The sequence below is a fragment of the Cryptomeria japonica genome, chromosome 7, assembly GCF_030272615.1.
Source record: "Cryptomeria japonica chromosome 7, Sugi_1.0, whole genome shotgun sequence".
Lineage (NCBI taxonomy): Eukaryota > Viridiplantae > Streptophyta > Pinopsida > Cupressales > Cupressaceae > Cryptomeria > Cryptomeria japonica.
Genome location: NC_081411.1, coordinates 481923771 through 481942162, shown reverse-complemented (window position 1 = coordinate 481942162; position 18392 = coordinate 481923771).

Sequence of the window (18392 nt, the reverse complement as noted above, 5' to 3'; positions counted from 1 at the left end):
AGTTGAAAGAAGAAGTTTACATTGAACAAATAGAAGGTTTCAGGTTAAGGGATGATCCAAACATTGTTTGTAGATAAAAAAGGCCTTGTATAGACTGAAACAAGCCCCTAGAGCCTAGTATGGAAGACTAGACAAGTATATGATTGAGCAAGGATTTCAAAAAGGTTCAGCTAACAATAATTTATACTTTAAGATAGATTTAGGTAAAATCCTAATTGTTGTGGTATATGTTGATGATATAATCTTTGGAGGAAATGAAGGCATGTGCAAAAAAATTGCTAATGAGATGCAGAAAGAATTTGAAATGTCCATGATTGGTGAGTTAAATTTCTTCCTCGGTTTGCAAGTTAATCAGAATGACAGGAATTTTCATTTCTCAATCTAAGTACATCAAAGAATTGTTAAAGAAGTTTGGATTGGAGAACTCCAAACTAGTGTGTATGCCTATGACCACCGAATGAAATTTAAGAAAAGATAATAAATCTCCTAAGGTAGATGCAAGTCGGTATAGATCAATGATTGGAGGAGTGTTATACTTGATAACTACCAGACCAGATATCATGTATGCAATATGTTTGGCATCTAGATTTTAGAAAGAACCAAAAGAATCACATGTTGTGGTAGTAAAAATGATTTTCAGATATCTTAAAGGCAAATAAGATCAGTTTGGTTTATGGTATCCTAGGAGCTCAGATTTTACCTTGACAACTTATACAGATGCAAATTGGACCGAAAGTGTGATGACCAGAAAAATACAAGTGGAGGAGCATTCTTCCTTGGGTTTCGATTGGTTGCTTGGTCGAGTAAGAAGCAAGACTCTATATCTCTATCTACAGTAGAAGCATAATGCATTATAGCATCTTCTTCTTGCACTCGGATTCTATGGATGAAGTAGACTTTGAAGGATATTGGTGTAAAGTTTGATGACCCTATCTCAAATATGTCTGATAACACTAGTGAAATAAATATTTCAAAGAATATGGTACAACATTCCAAAATAAATCATATATCTATTAGGTACCACTTCTTGAGGCAAAAAGTGGTGGATAATAAAGTCAGACTTGAGTACATACCTACAAAAGAGCAGATTGCAGATATATTCACTAAGGTGTTATGAAAAGATACTTTTGAGTATCTCCAGTAGAAGTTAGGGGTACACCCCTTTCCAATTTGAACTAATGTGCATTTTGATGTGTACTGGTCCAGTGAGTATCCTGCATATTCTTTTCTGGACTAATGCTTGGGTGCTTCCTCTTAGGGGGAGTAGGAGTGAGTTTCTTAGGGGGAATTTTCGCTCGCTTTTCTCATTTATGTCAAAGGGGGAGAGAGAGTATAATTTGTATATTTTTTCTGTGTCTTGATGAATGTTGCCATCAGTGACAAAGGGGGAGATTGTTAGCATTATGTAATGTGTTTTCATTAATGTAAAATCTTGTGGTCTGGATTAGGTCTGAATGTGGTATGTTAGGTAGCAGCATATGTATGAGATGGTGTTATGTGTTTGGAGGTTTCCCAGAATTCCCAAATGACTTGTCTTTTTGAAAGATGTGTTGCTAATATTATTTCATGCTATTCTTGGGTTCAACTTAACCCGAAAGTCAAGATCTTGGTCTAGAAGTCAAGATTGTGCTAGGACTATTGTATAGCGTGTGGATGATATTTTGGGTTTATCTTTGGAAAAATATGTAGTATGTTGGTATGTTTGATGAGGAATGTTGTGATGAGGTCTACTTCAAATTCCTTTTCACCACTAGAATGTTTAGTAATGGCCTATTTTGAATCCCTGTCTTAGCCGACATTAAGGATCATATTTTTTCCAGAGATATTTTATATAGAGGTTGTTTTGGATGAGTGGAGATATGGATTTTTGTGTTTAAGACATGTGAGATTAAACTAATCTAGTTGATTTATTAGAGTTGTATTGCGGATTGTTATTGAAAGTAGTTCCAGATGTGCAGATTGTGTTTCAGTGGTGGATTCTCTTGTATCTTTCTTTCTTCTTTGATAGTGAGCCTTCTTTTGGGCAGTGAGCCCTTTACAGTGAGCCTTTCTGGGTAGTGATCCCACCTGTAGTGAGAATCCTAACAATGAGACAGCCTTTGTAAAAATCACCTTAACCAGTGTTTATATATTGATAATTATCATTCTCCATGGTTTTTCCCTTCTTGGGTTTTCCATGTAAATTCTTGTGTCTCTAGTGTCTAATTTGATATGTGCATGTGCTTTGGTATTTATTTATTTTATTAATTCTGCTAATAATTCTAGATTTGATAATCAAGCTTAAAAGTAATTATTGTTGTCAACTGGTTCCCCCCCTCTCAGTTGCCTGGATATTCAACAATTGGAACCCCTTCAAGTCAAAGAAAATACAAGTTCATATGGCCTTGGATACAAAGCTTATGCTCAATATGTTGGTATACCTTCCATCTCTTCTGAATCCTCCATCTAAATCCAAATGTTTCCATTGCCCATCTTCCAAATTTTGGGTCCTTATGTCCTAAAGTCAATTCCTTCCTCATCCACATCCAGTTTGGGTCCTTATGCTCCAAAGCTAGGCCCTTCATCCCTTCCATCCATCTTGGGTCATTACATCCCTCCATCCACCACTCCATCACCTCAAATGACCCCTAAGAAATATCAACAAAGTTACAAATCCTTGAATTCCTTCCAACATTCTCCCTCTATCATCCCATCCACAAAATATCCAAGTCATACATCCTCATGCACCTACACCATTTCTATTGGAAGCAATTTGGATGCCAAATATAAAATGCATAATTCCAAAAATCCACAAACATCCAAGGATCAACATGTCCCATCAAAAAGATATGCTCAAGAAAACAAAAATATGATCCAAAAGAATTAAAAATCCAAAAGGCCACAAAGGCCCAAAAAGACAAAATAAAAAACTATGTGGATTCCCAAACTACTTATATAAGAAATGTATCTCAAAGAGAAATACAAAGTGGCATCCAAACTTTCTAATCTAGAAGCTCCCTCCACTCATAAGTCCTTAAATCCTCCATCTTCAAAATCCATTTTGGGCCCTTATGTCTCAAAATCCACTATCTTAAGTCCGTCATCCCCTTCATCTATTTTGGATCCTCGTATTCCAAAATCCACATTTGATCCTCCATCTAATTTAACACCCTCTCCTTCATGCCTCCACCACCCTTCAAGGTGTGTGCCAATGTTGATCCTTTCAACATCCCCATCCATTTATCCTCAAGTCTTTCAAAACCCCATCCATTATCCCACATCCATTTTTCATAATACCATTCCTTTAATCCAATCATTTTCATAAATCCTTATCCTCCTCCATCTCCCTATCTATTTCTACCAACATCTATGAGCATACCTACAGTTATCTTAGTTCAATATAGCACATCTTTAAGGGATACTATCCATGAAACTAGATTCTTGAGTCCTTCCTCTATCTTATCATACATCCACTATCTTCCAATTCCACTTATCTACATCCACTTATCCTCATCCCTATCCATCCAAAATATTCCCAAAAAATTCAAAAAAACCAACAACAAAAAAGAGTAAAGAGGAAAAAATTCATCCAATGGTGAAAACCACTTCTAGTGTCGCCTTGGGTAAGTACCATTCCTTTAATCAAATCATTTTCATTAATCCTTATCCTCCTCCATCTCCCTATCTATTTCTACCAACATCTATGAGCATACCTACAATTACCTTGGTTCAATATAGCACATCTTTAAGGGATACTATCCATGAAACTAGATGCTTGAGTCCTTCCTCTATCTTATCATACATCCACTATCTTCCAAATCCACTTATCTACATCCACTTATCCTCATCCCTATCCATCCAAAATATTCCCAAAAAATTCAAAAAAACCAACTACAAAAAAGAGTAAAGAGAAAAAAATTCATCCAATGGTGAAAACCACTTCTAGTAGCACCTTGGGTAAGTACCATTCCTTTAATCCAATCATTTTCATAAATCCTTATCCTCCTCCATCTCCCTATCTATTTCTACCAACATCTATGAGCATACCTATAGTTATCTTGGTTCAATATAGCACATCTTTAAGGGATACTATCCATGAAACTAGATGCTTGAGTCCTTCCTCTATCTTATCATACATCCACTATCTTCCAAATCCACTTATCTACATCCACTTATCCTCATCCCTATCCATCCAAAATATTCCCAAAAAAATTAAAAAAACCAACAACAAAAAAGAGTAAAGAGAAAAAAATTCATCCAATGGTGAAAACCACTTCTAGTGGCGCCTTGGGTAAGTACCATTCCTTTAATCCAATCATTTTCATAAATCCTTATCCTCCTCCATCTCCCTATCTATTTCTACCAACATCTATGAGCATACCTACAATTATCTTGGTTCATTATAGCACATCTTTAAGGGATACTATCCATGAAACTAGAAGCTTGAGTCCTTCCTCTATCTTATCATACATCCACTATCTTCCAAATCCACTTATCTACATCCACTTATCCTCATCCCTATCCATCCAAAATATTCCCAAAAAATTCAAAAAAACCAACAACAAAAAAGAGTAAAGAGAAAAAAATTCATCCAATGCTAAAAACCACTTCTAGTGGCACCTTGGATAAGTACCATGATGAAAAATTGGTAAACAAACATCATGTATAATTCATGCATCCCCTCACACTCTACACTTGAAGGAAAGCTTCATCCAATCCATCCTATCATTCACATCAACCATATTTCTTATCTTCTATTCGCATGCTATCTACATCCATCCTCCTTTCATATTTTTTATCTTGACTATCATATAAATATCCTCCATCTCATATTCCTCATCCTATCCAAACCCATCCTTCCTTCCTATCTTTGATATGGATAAAAAAGCTAGAAGCAAAGAAAAATTAAAATGCATGATTTGGAAACTACAAGCCTTCATTCCTCCTCCATTCATACCTCTTACACTTTATTATTCCATCTCAAATGTCTTTATCCACCATCCTTCTATCCTTAATTGCACTACCTCTAATGTGGGGCATGGTACTCCTTTGCAACATAGTTCTTAGATCTCCATTATAATATCCTTCATCTGTTCATCCTCCATATCCTATCACTATCCATCTTCTTAATCCCTCCATCTCCTATCTAAGTAATCTCTCCATCCATTCCATCCTTTTACCAAGCCTTAGTTCTCCCTTGCCATTAATCCCACTCCCTTTATTCTTTATCCACAATCTAATCCTATCATATCCAATCATTTATCCTCCTTCCATCCTATACAATCCATTTATGACCCCCATCAAACTAAGATTTTCCCATCTATCTGAGCTTATATTTACTTATGTGTTATCCAAACACCCATCCATACTCTACTAATCAAATCTCAGTGGAAATTCTCCCATCTACAAACCCCACACAACTAGCTTGTCTTTTGTCATCCATTAATCTATCCATATCCTTCCCATGTATGGCAGTTTATCCAAATCCATATTCCTTCCCATTGGTATGTATCTTTCTCATCTCTAGTAGTATATCCAAATCCATGTCCTACTCTTTGCAAGAGATATCAGTTGGCCATGTGTATTTTGTTTCCATGTTAGAGCTTTTCCTCTTTGATTTGCATCTTGTGTCTTAGGATTGTACCTATTCAGGGCTTCCTTGATCATCCTACATCTTGACATGTCCTAGTTGGTGTATATTGGGGCATCTTTTTGTGGTATGGTGTGTTTGGTGGTTTCTCTTGTATGATCTAATAGTCTCACATTTATACCATCATTGGTGTTCATGAACTTGTGTGCATCAAGATACCTATTGTCTGAGAGTCCAGTCCACGCCTCAGATATTCATAACATCCTATTGTCTGAGAATCTAGTCTAGTACTAGAGTGTAATTTAAATTAAGGTCTTTTGATGATGGTTGTAAGAGCTTTAAGTAGCTTGCTTTATGAATCCATTATTTATCTTTGTTCCTCAAATAACCAAGAGCCAATTGTTGTAGGAAGCCAAAAACCCATGCTCGTTGATTAAGAGAATGCAGATTGCATCTCACAGATATCCCTCATGTACCCTTCATCATGAGATATAAAATTTCTCGGTCAAAAAGGTTTCCAAATCTTTGGATATTGAGATATGGTGTGCCTATGCTCTGGTGGGGGAGCCAATATCACAAGATCTCTATATATCCACTTTGTCTGTGGTATTTCTATGTAACGGGTGTTGGCATTATGTAAACCGGTATGAGGACATGATGACATTGTATGTTGTCATTGATGTCAATATGCTGAAGAATAGAGAACCGGTATGTTACCAAGAACCGGTATATGTGAGAACCGGTATAACATTGTGAACTGGTATATGTACCAAAGTGAAGCAGTGTGTTTGTTCAAGGTGAACCAGCATGTGGTTATGGGAACCGGTACATGGAAGCTTTGTATGACTATCAGTTGGTAGTCTCAACTTCAAGGTTTCCAGTTGAAGTGCTTCAAGCCTGTGTGACTCAACCGGTGACTTTGTGTGACGAGTTAGCATTGTAACGAAGAACAGATCATGTTGCCATGTCAACCTTGTACACGTGAAGGATCTTGCATGAAGGAGATTGTTCCTATCTACCTCGGGAATGTGCGAAGTCTGTAAACAGTGAAAACGTGTGATGGGTTATCAGCCACCATGAAAGCGGTGGAAAATGAATGATGGAGAACGTCTTGAGATCAATTCAAGACTGTTGCATTTAATACAATGTGCTCAATGGTCAAGATTGAGCCATTTGAATTGCTTAACCTAACAGGTTTAGGGTTTAGGGTTTATGCTACTGACCTATCTATTTCCTATAATGTCGATGGTGTGTTTCTTTCTGAGGTTGTTGGCAAAAGTTGTGTGTGTGTATCCAAGTGAAGAGATGTGTGATTCTTGCCAGACCAAAGGAGAGAAGTGATACCTACAGAGTGTAAGTGCAGAAGGTGAAGAGGAGCTAAAGAGGATCTGCATTGGCATTGAGTGTTGTTACCAGATCATTGTAATACCTGTTGATCTCTAACCACTTCAATAGTTGGGAAATCCCTTAATAGGATAGCTTTAACCGGCTTACTATAAATCCTTTGACAGGGTGACTCAGAACCATTGAGTTCTTGAAATCCTCTAACAAGGTAACCTTTAAGAGGGTTTAACCCTTAATCGGGTATTCTAGCCATCCCTTAACTGGGTGATCCCTAACAAGATCGGTTCCTAATAGAACCTATTGTATCAGTCTCTAACCAAATAAGGCTCCTAACAGAGTGGACTTCTAAAGAGTTCAAAAATAGCTTGTGGGTATTCATCCCCACGGTGGTTTTTCCCAGTTGGGTTTCCACGTGAAAAATTTGTGTGTCATGTGTGGTGTTATTCATGTGATAGTTTAAGTGATGTGTGTCTGAAGGTAAATCATGTTGATCTAACTGTTTATATATCTATGTGATAGATTACATGTTCATGCACTAGGGTGAAATGGAAATGAAGTATTACATTGTATGAAAAGATAAGTGTTAACCGGTTTATGCTTGTCTCAGTTATTCTGGTTTTTTGCCGGTTGTACTCAATTTAAGACCGGTGTTACTGTTTGTCTGCCAAAGCGTAGTGTCTACTGACAAATTGGTTTTAGGAATATTTTTTTGTCTGTACTAATTCACCCCCCTCTCAGTACCAGTTTGGTACTATCCATTCATCATTGAGTTATCAATTGGTATCAGAGCATTCTCCAGGTCCTCTGTGTTATAAACTTAACCGCTTGAGGAAAAGATCCTAGTCTAATGATGAAGAGGGAAGGTCCAAATTTCAACAATGATAATTTCAATATATGGAAAGACAGAATGAAGATATACATCAGAAGCATGGGTGCTCAACACTGGAGCTATGTTGAGAATGCTTATGCTGCCCCTACCGGTACTCTCACCAATGACCAAAAGAGAGAGATGCAGGAGAATGGGCAAGTCATGGAAGCCCTAATTAGTAGTTTATTTGAGATTGAGTTTATTGATGTCCAAGATAAAGTAAATCCCAAAGAAGTATGGGATACTCTTGAAAATATCTATGGCGGTGATGAGCATGTAAAACAAGCTAAGGAATAAAGCCTTAGAGGAAAGTTTGAAGACATGTGGATGGTTGAAGGTGAGACCATTCAACAATATGGAATAAGAATCAAAACTGTTGTCGGAGATATCAAGAGTGCAGGTGGTAAAATGGAAGATTCCATTGTAGTAAGCAAAGTTCTGAGATCCTTATTACCGGTCTATGCAATAAGGGTTGTTATTTAGGAGTTGAGATCAATAGACAAGACTAAGGTATCCCTAGACTCCATCATTGCAAAGTTGACAGCCTATAAGCTAAATAGTTTTGATGGAAGTGTTCAAAAGACTGAATCAGCTTTTAAAGCTTCTGTTGTACCATCCAGAAAAGGAAAAGAAGCAAGCACTAGTGGTGAACCAAGACAGAGCAGAGAAATGGATGATGAGGAGATTCTGATGGAATTTGAAGCTCTTCTTGCCAGGAAACTTACTAAAGGAACCAGTAAATATAGAGATAAACTCCCTTTGAAATTCTTTTCTTGTAACTGGATAGGACATATTGATGTAAACTATCCTAATGGTGACAACAGGGACAAACCAGAAAGGTTCAAGAAATTCAAAGGAGGAAACCAGAGAAACTGTTTTCTGGCAGTTGATGAAGGTGTCACAGATGAGGAATTAGAAGATGAAGAAAATGAAGATATTGTGTTTGTTGCTATCAAGGAAGATGTGTCAGACAAGAAGGCTCTTGTCTCCCGCTTTGATAGTTACAATGAGTGGATTATTGACAGTGGTTGTTCTCACCATATGACTAGTGACCGACATAAGTTTCTATCCTTGGAAGAGTATGATGGTGGTGTGGTTTGCTTTGGTAATGATGCACCATGAATTGTCAAAGGCAGAGGGTCCATCTCTCTGAATGGAAAGAGTAGTGCTAACAATGTGTATTGGGTTGATGGTCTCAGACACAACCTTCTAAGTGTTTCCCAACTGAATGATAGTGGTCTCACTCTGGAATTCAAGAATGGAGTGTGCAGAATCAAAGGAAAGAATGGTGAATTGGTGGCCACCGGCATGCAGACCAAAGGTAACCTATTTCAGCTGAATGCAAATATTAGTACATGTCTTATGGCCAAGTTCGATGACAGCTGGATATGGCATAGGAGACTTTGCCATGTAAACTTTGATAACATTGTGAAGGTTGATAAGATCAAGGCAGTTAGAGGGTTGCCAATGCTGAGCAAACCAGAAAATACCTTGTGTAGAGAGTGTCAACTAGGGAAAATGTCTTCCTCAACCTTTAAAGGTAAACCTTTCACTGCTGACAATTTACTTGATCTTGTGCATATTGATTTGTGTGGTCCTATGAAAACTAGGAGTGTGCAGGGTGATAAGTACTTCATGATTCTCACTGATGACTGCTCAAGAATGATGTGGGTCACATTCTTGAAAGATAAGTCTAAAGCTTTTGGAAAGTTCAAAGCTTTCAGAGCATTAGTGGAGAAGGAAAGTGGTAAAAGGATCAAGTGCCTTAGAACTAATCAAGGAGGGGAGTTCATTTCCGGTGAATTCAACAAGTACTATGAAGAACATGGCATCAAGAGGCAATTGTCTGCCCCCCGGACTCCACAGCAGAATGGCCTAGTAGAGAGGAATAACCAGACTGTGGTTTAAGCAGCAAGAACAATGATGATTCAAGGAAAGGTTGCTCACACCTTTTGGAGAGAAGTGGTGAGCACTGTAGTCTACACAATGAATCGGGTACTCATTACCAAGTACTCATTAAGAAAGGTAAGGATAAAAATCCTTATGAGTATTGGACCGGTAAGACACCTATGGTTAGCTACTTCAAAGTGTTTGGTAGCAAATGTTACATCAAGAGGAGCGAACACCAAAGCAAATTTGATGTGAAATGTGATGAGGGAATATTCCTAGGGTATTCCACCAAGAGCAAAGCTCTCAAGTGTTTCAATAATAGGACTCAGAGAATTATGGAAAGAATTAATGTGAGAGTTGATGAAACCTCTGAGAAAACTAAGGAAATCGACAGTGAGCAAGCGGTAAATGAACCGGTTGTAACCTTCTGGGAACCAATTGCCAGTCAACCAAGTACCAGTAATAGTGTTCCTACACCTGTAGATGTAGATGAGGATGAAGAAGAAAAGCAAGAGGAATCTGTTAAGACTATTCCTCGGTATGTCAAGCTGAATCATGATCCTAAGCAGATCATAGGAGATAAGGATGTTAGAATCCTTACAAGAAGAAAGGTCAGAGAAAACTCATGTATGATCTCTAAATTTGAGCCTAAATCATTCAAAGAGGCACATAAAGATGAAGACTGGATCAAGGCAATGGAAGAGGAACTTGACCAGATAGAGAGAAATGGTACATGGTCTTTTGTACCCAGACTGGAGCATAAAAATATCATTGGTACCAAATGGGTTTTCAAAAATAAGCTGAATGAGGATGGCACAGTGATTAGAAACAAAGCCAGACTGGTGTGTAAAGGATATGCCCAAGAAGAAGGAGAAGAGTATGGAGAAACCTTTGCTCCTATAGCTAGATTGGAAGGAGTTTGTATGCTTCTTGCATATGCAGCTTTTAAAGGATTCAAAGTATATCAAATGGATGTAAAATATGCATTCCTAAATGGTGTACTTGAAGAGGTGTATATAGAGCAACCAGATGGGTTTGCCCTATTTGAAGATAGTGACATGGTGTGTAGGCTACATAAAGCCTTATATGGTCTAAAGAAGGCACCTAGAGATTGGTATGAATGCCTGCACTCCCATCTTGTGAAGATTGGATTTGAGAGAACAAGCGAAGATAGCAATATCTACTTGAAATCTGAAGGAGATCAGATCCTGATCTGTGTAGTATTTGTTGATGACATTATCTTTGGTGGAGATGACAAGATGAGTCATGAGTTTGCAGATGAGATGAAGAAAGAGTTTGAGATGTCACTCATAGGGGAGATTAAGTTCTTCATTGGACTACAAATTCAGTAGATGAAACATGGAATCTTTATCACTCAGTCCAAGTATGTCAAAGAGGTGTTGAAGACCTTTGGCATGGAAGATAGCAAACCAGTTGGTACACCGATGGTGACCAATTGTAAACTATCCAAAGAGGATGACTCAGGATTGGTTAATGAGAAGGAATACCGATCAATGATTGGTAAGTTGCATTATGTAGTGCATAGTAGACCAGATATTGCACATGTAGTTGGCATTACTGCAAGGTTCCAGAAAATTCCAAGAGAATCCCACTTGGTTGCAGTCAAGTGGAATCTTAGATATCTGAAGGGAACTATTGATTATGGATTGTGGTATCCATATAGCAAGGATTTTAACTTGAAAGTATTCATAGATGTTGACTAGGCAGGTAATGTGGACGACCGGAAGAGCACAACCAGTGGTGCATTCTTTCTTGGTGGTAGATTGGTCTCATGGATGAGTAAGAAGCAGAGTTGTATCTCTCAGTCTACAGCAAAAGCAGAGTATGTTGTGGCTTTCATGAACTACACTCAGACAATTTGGATGAAGCATGTATTAAATGGCTTCAAAGTTCCTATATCTGAACCGATGAGTATATTTTGTGACAATACTAGTGCAATTAACATCTCCAAGAATCCGGTTTTACTTTCTAGAACCAAGCACTTTGAGCTTAAGTACCATTTCTTGAGGGAAAAGGTTCAAAAGAAAGAGATTGCATTGGAACATGTTTCCAGTAAGGAGCAATTAGCAGACATATTCACCAAGCCTCTCCCAAAGGCTACATTTATGTACTTAAGAGGTGAATTAGGGGTGCTACCCCTTCAGGAGGTGAACTAAAGGTATACGCTCCACATCAGTCAGGTATTGCATAGTCAAATTTTTTTTCAGGATAGATGTTTTGAATGATGCTACTCCTCAGGGGGAGCAGCATAATGGAACAAGGAATCTTGTGCCTCCACTTTGGCATTGTTGTCAAAGGGGGAGAAGAAGTGAAGCGGAGAAGATATCTGCAGAAATTGGGGGAGAAGGTGTGAAGCGGAGAGATATCTTTTTATATTGCCATCAATGCCAAAGGGGGAGATTGTTGGCATTATGTGAACTGGTATGAGGACATGATGACATTGTATGTTGTCTTTGATGTCAATATGCTGAAGAAGAGAGAACCGGTATGTTACCAAGAACTAGTATATGTGAGAACCGGTATCATTGTGAACCGGTATATGTGCCAAAGTGAAGTGGTGTGTTTGTTCAAGGTGAACCGGCATGTGGTTATGGGAACTAGTACATGGAAGCTTTGTATGACTATTGATTGGTAGTCTCAACTTCAAGGTTTCTGGTTGAAGTGCTTCAAGCCTGTGTGACTCAATCGGTGACTTTGTGTGATGAGTTAGTATTGTAATGAAGAACAGATCATGTTGCCACATCAGCCTTGTGCATGTGAAGGATCTTGCATGAAGGAGACTGTTCCTATCTACCTCGGGAATGTGCGAAGTCTATAAATGGTGAAAACATGTGATGGGTTATCAGCCACCATGAAAGCGGTGGAAAATGAATGATGGAGAACGTCTTGAGATCTTTTCAAGACTGTTGCATTTAATGCAATGTGCTCAATGGTCAGGATTGAACTGTTTGAATTACTTAACCTAACAGGTTTAGGGTTTAAGGTTTATGCTACCGACCTATCGGTTTCCTATAAGGTTGATGTTGTGTTTCTTTCTGAGGTTGTTGGAAAAAATTGTATGTGTGTATCCAAGTGAAGAGATACATGATTCTTGCCAAACCAGAGGAGAGAAGTGATACCTGCAGAGTGTAAGTGCAGAAGGTGAAGAGGAGCTAAAGCAGATCTGCATTGGCATTAAGTGTTGTTACTAGATCATTGCAATACCTATTGATCTCTAACCACTTCAACAGTTGGGAAATCCCTTGATAGGGTAGCTTTAACCAGCTTACTGTAAATCCTTTGACAGGGTGACTCAAAACCATTGAGTTCTTGAAATCCTCTAACAAGGTAACCTTTAGCAATGTTTAACCCTTAATCGGGTATTCTAGCCATCCCTTAACTAGGTGATCCCTAATAGGATCGGTTCCTAATAGAACCTATTATATCAGTCTCTAATGGGACAAGGCTCCTAACAGAGCAGACTCCTAAAGAGTTCAAAAACAACTTGTGGGTATTCATCCCCACTGTGGTTTTTCCCAATTGGGTTTCCACGTGAAAAATTTCCGTGTCATGTGTGGTTTTATTCATGTGATAGTTTAAGTGATGTGTGTCTGAAGGTAAATCATGTTGATCTAGCTATTTATATATCTATGATGATAGATTACCTATTCATGCACTAGGGTGAAATAGAAATGAAGTATTAGATTGTATGAAAAGATAAGTGTTAACTGGTTTATGCTTGTCTTAGTTATTCTGGGTTTTTGTCAGTTGTACTTAGTTTAAGACCATTGTTACTGTTTGTCTACCAAAGCGCAGTGTCTGCTAACAAACCGGTTTTAGGAATGTGTTTTTGTCTATACTGATTCACCCCCCCCTCTCAGTACCGGTTTGGTACTATCCGTTCATCATTGAGTTATCAGTGGGTGCCTCAACAAGTAGTATCCACTTTCGAGCCTAAGTTGTATATGTTTTCAAGTGTTTTTTTATTTTTGAAACTGGTAATATTAAATTTGGGCTAATCTAGACCCCTTTTAGTCATTACTATGATTTTGTTTCAAAGTCAAGCAATCAAGTATCCATTCCATCTACTATTTTTTATATGAGTGTTTGTGGTAGACATTTCCAATCAAAAATCAAAACTTCATTTGAAACTTCAAACATTGCAAATTCAAAAACCTTGTCCAAAATCCAAAACATTGCAAACTCCAAATAGTGTCAAACATTGCAACCTTAAAACTTCAAAACATGGGAAGATCCAAAATGTTTCAACCTTGCATAGGTCTCATCTTAGGATAAACTATGCATAGTTGTCACTCTCTTAAGTCTTAGATTTATTTTCATATTATCTCATATCATGTTAGGATAAATCATGCTTGACAATTATCCGTACTAGGTTTTAGGTTCATCTTTTCATTATCCCAAATCACTATTTATACCAATCTCATATCATCTTAGGATAAATATTGCATGACCATTATCCTTCCTAGGTTTTAGGTCCATCTTGGCATTATCCCAAATCATTTTTTATTACAATCCCAAAATCATATTATGATAATCTTTGCATAGTTTCTCATCTTCCAAATTCATAGGATCAATTATTACCTCAGTTTGCATTATCTCCAAATTAGGACATTCTCTAGCTCAATCCCAAAATATTTCACAGTGGTTGATTTCTATTCCCTTTAGCACATATCCATTTAAGTCAAATTCTTATTTTCAGACATTTGATTTCCTTAGTGTGAATCCTTATAGTGCATTTAGATCCTAAATTAGATTTTGAAAATCCCAAAACATCAAGTCTTAGGACCAAATCCCATGATATTGTTAAGAAGTCTATACCTTATCAAAAATTTGTGAATTACCATCATTATCAAGTCAAAACCTTAGCTCATGAGTCTAGTGATGGTATAAATTTGTCCTTATCTATCATTTTTTCCTTTAAAGGTCTTGACTTCATTTTAGTCTCTTAGGGTTACACCTTTAGATTTGTATTTCTTAAATATTTTTAAAATCTCAAAATTACCCCCCCCCCAAAAAAAAAAAAAACTTGGTGCATTTTCATCCTTAAGTCGCATGTGTCACTCCTTTCGTCATATTTCATCTCATCCCTAAACTTTCAAAAATCCAAAAAAAAAAACATAGCCTAGTCTTAAGTGTTCGAATCGATGAACACTAAGAGGTCGAGGGGGGGGTGAATCGGCGTTTCAGTATTTATAAAATTGTTAATCTGATTCTTAATCAACTGGATGCACAAATAAGAAACTGAAATGTAGAAACACAAATCTAACAAGAACATAACCATAACACCAATATTTTTACATGGAAACCTGGGAAGGAAAAAAACACAGTGGGATTTGAACCCACAATATTATTATACTATGGCCAGTAGTAGAACAATATCACATGAGTTGGAATGCACATGCATTCAAGCACACTGCCTAGAGCTCACTGCTCAATTACAAAAAGGCTACAACTTGGAGGAAGTCTTACTACCTTACAGGCTAATAGAAAATTATTAAAATGAGTAATGAACTGAATAAAAGCATCTGATTATGCCAAAAAATAGTTCCGATTAGGCACAAAATGATCTACTGCACTATTCTAATAAACTACTTTATTCTACCCTATTAGTGATTACCGGATCAACAAAAAATTCAAGGTGTGCACGTGAAAATGTACTCAATCTCTCCCAAAAACATCTCACACATCATATCCACACATAAAAGCATTAACAAATTCAATCTTATATATTCGCACTAGCAAAATTGATCTCCCATAATTCGGCTTCACAAAATATCAAAATATGAAACGTGTAGCTTCAAGTAGGCTCAAAGCTTCCCAAAACAATATTTCGGATCCAAAATATATGAACACATGCTTCCCATAAGTCGGTCCAATTACCTCAAAATTACCAACAACCACCAGAATCACCTCAAGAAATTTGGACCACACGATACATCACCAATAATGAGGATAACCCTATTTTACTACTCTACTGAATATCGGACCTTCTAACATGCTAAAGAATTAACACTAGAGGATAATAATGCATGTTAATCTGCTTCCCACACTGAATCAACTTAACTCAAATGACTAGAACCAAAAACACATCACCAGAAATGAGAACTATTCACCAAACTTGTACACAAAGTATCACTAGCAGACTTGTACCAAAACTCCATACCTGATATCCCAAACTCCATACCGAATAAGATCAATAGACTGAGTTGCCATCAATGACAACTCCTAAGAAATCTCATCTACCATACATCACCAATCTTCACCGGAGCATCACCGGAATGGGATCTTATGCCAACACTATGTGGATGTGCAAGATCAATGGTTGAAACAAGATCCCAAACTTCTAAGAGATGAAAAAAATCCTCATATCAACCTTCCAAATTTCATGAGACCATGTCATTGCAATTAAAAATAAATCATGTCAATCCAACTTATATATATCAAAAAAATTGGATCAAACCTATCATGACCAAACAAATGTGTTGGGTGAATTTTTTGTAAAAATGTGGAGGCTTACCAAATGTGAGTTTCACGACAATACATGAGATAATACCTCTCAGAAGGCAAGATATGATCTCTCCTATTTATAAGGGAAGCCTTCCCTTTCTACTGCAGCCTCTATCTATTCTAAATCTACTTGCTAACTTTACACTAATCCAAGATGATACAATAACTTAGTTCTCTTTTTTCAGAACAAGCTTTACCCAATTCTCTATTTGTAATGGTGCAAAAGAGACCCTGAAAAGGGAAGAACTATGTTCCCTTGAGAGCCAATTTCACAACATAAATTCAAATATCTCCAACTAGTGAAGATATATAGTTTAGAAATGGTAAGAGCAGACGATAGGGAGTTATCGATTTGAATATGAGAATCTTAATCATTGATGTCAGTGTGTTGTGTAGACAACTGCACAACACACTGTAGTCTCATACAGACTGTGAAAAAAAGATACAAAGAAGTATAATATGCCAATAAACAATATACAATAAAGATACAAAGAAGTATAATAAAGATTTAAACAAAAGAAATGGATAACAAATATATACATCAAACCTCTGTGTAGTTGAATTCCCTTCAAGAAACATACACACATACAAAAGAGGAAAATTGTTGGGGCTGTATAAGGGCTTGCCTCAGTCAAACCCCCACTTTGGTATTTCCACCTCCATGGACAGCCAAAAACATAGATAGATAAAAATGTAAATAGAAAAGATAAATAATTTGATAGATAAGGGATGTGATGAATCCCTAAGATGCTCAAAGATGTAAGAGAGATAGAAACATATTAACACCAAGGCTTGAGAAATCTAAGAAAGATACAAATAAATTATTGTGAGAGCTTGAGAGTGTTATCACAAGCTGGAGATTGTTGTAGCAAGTGAGAGAGAGTAAGAGAAATTTGTGAGAGCCAAGAAAATGAGAGATATTTATTGATGAAACCAAGAGAGATTGAATGTAGAGAAAAGATGGATTTAAAAGAGAGAAGATGAGGGAAAAAGAGGTTTGTCAAGCCATTTCAACTGACCAAGATAGGTGAGAAGATTCAAAATGCACAAAATCAACATTTGAATGTTAAGATGTCATGATATGAATGCATGGTGCATGAACATCCATGCAGCATGCTAGTGTCCAGATGAATCACACTCAAAAATGACAACTGGCAAGAGAAACATGTAGCTAATGCAAAAATGAAGATGAAAGATAGCTTCTGAAAAGGTATCCAGAGCATCCTGGGAGGGAAAAGGCTAATACAAGGGATGAAATGATCTCACTCAAATGCTAGGGGAATCGACACTAAAGTGGCTACAAAAGTGTAGGTGTAATTGCAAAGGGGTATGCAATTTTTTACTCTACATTTTGCCCCCACTTTAGCAAGCTTATGAATCAACATGAATATGCATGCTAAAGGAAATCTATTGAACATAAATAACATCATGATGTTAAAAGGATACTGTAGAGGAAGCAAACAAATCTTCAAGCCAAGGAAGCATTCCCCCAAGCTAAAGACGTAGAACACAAATGCATTAGATAGAAAAATCTACACAAGACAAGGTTAGAAGTGAAAATTTCCAAGATGATGGGGCTAGATCATGAGAAACATATAGATACATAGAAAAGAACATGGATAACACACACATGCAAGCACATAACAAGCAAACTAAATTTTTTGAGTCAGCAAAGTGAAAGAGACCTTGATATAAAAGGTTGTCTTAGTACTATGTGTTGTCCCCAAAATACAAGAAACCACACATAGAGGAATTCTAAAAAGGAGAGAAGAAAGAAAGGATAAATTTATTTAACAAAGAATGCACCCAGAAGTTAGAGAAGAAATTGATGTTGAAGATATAGTACATGACCCAGACACTAGATTTCTCTATATATACTGGTCATGTAGATGATAATGATTAAAAAGATAGATCACACTCTAGCAAGATGTGTTATGCCAAGTGATAAAAGATAAGTAGAACCGACCTTTCTATGAAGGAAATACACTACCAAAAGATAAGTAGAACCAACCTTGCTATGAAGGAAAGCCACTACCAAAAGATAAGTAGAACCAACCTTTCTTATGAAGGAAAGCCACTACCAAAAGATAAGATGCCCAGTAGAACCAACTTCGCTTGTGGAAGAGAGCCACTACTGATAGAGATAATTAGATTCTATATAAGATGAACCCCATTATGGAGGGAGGCGACTAT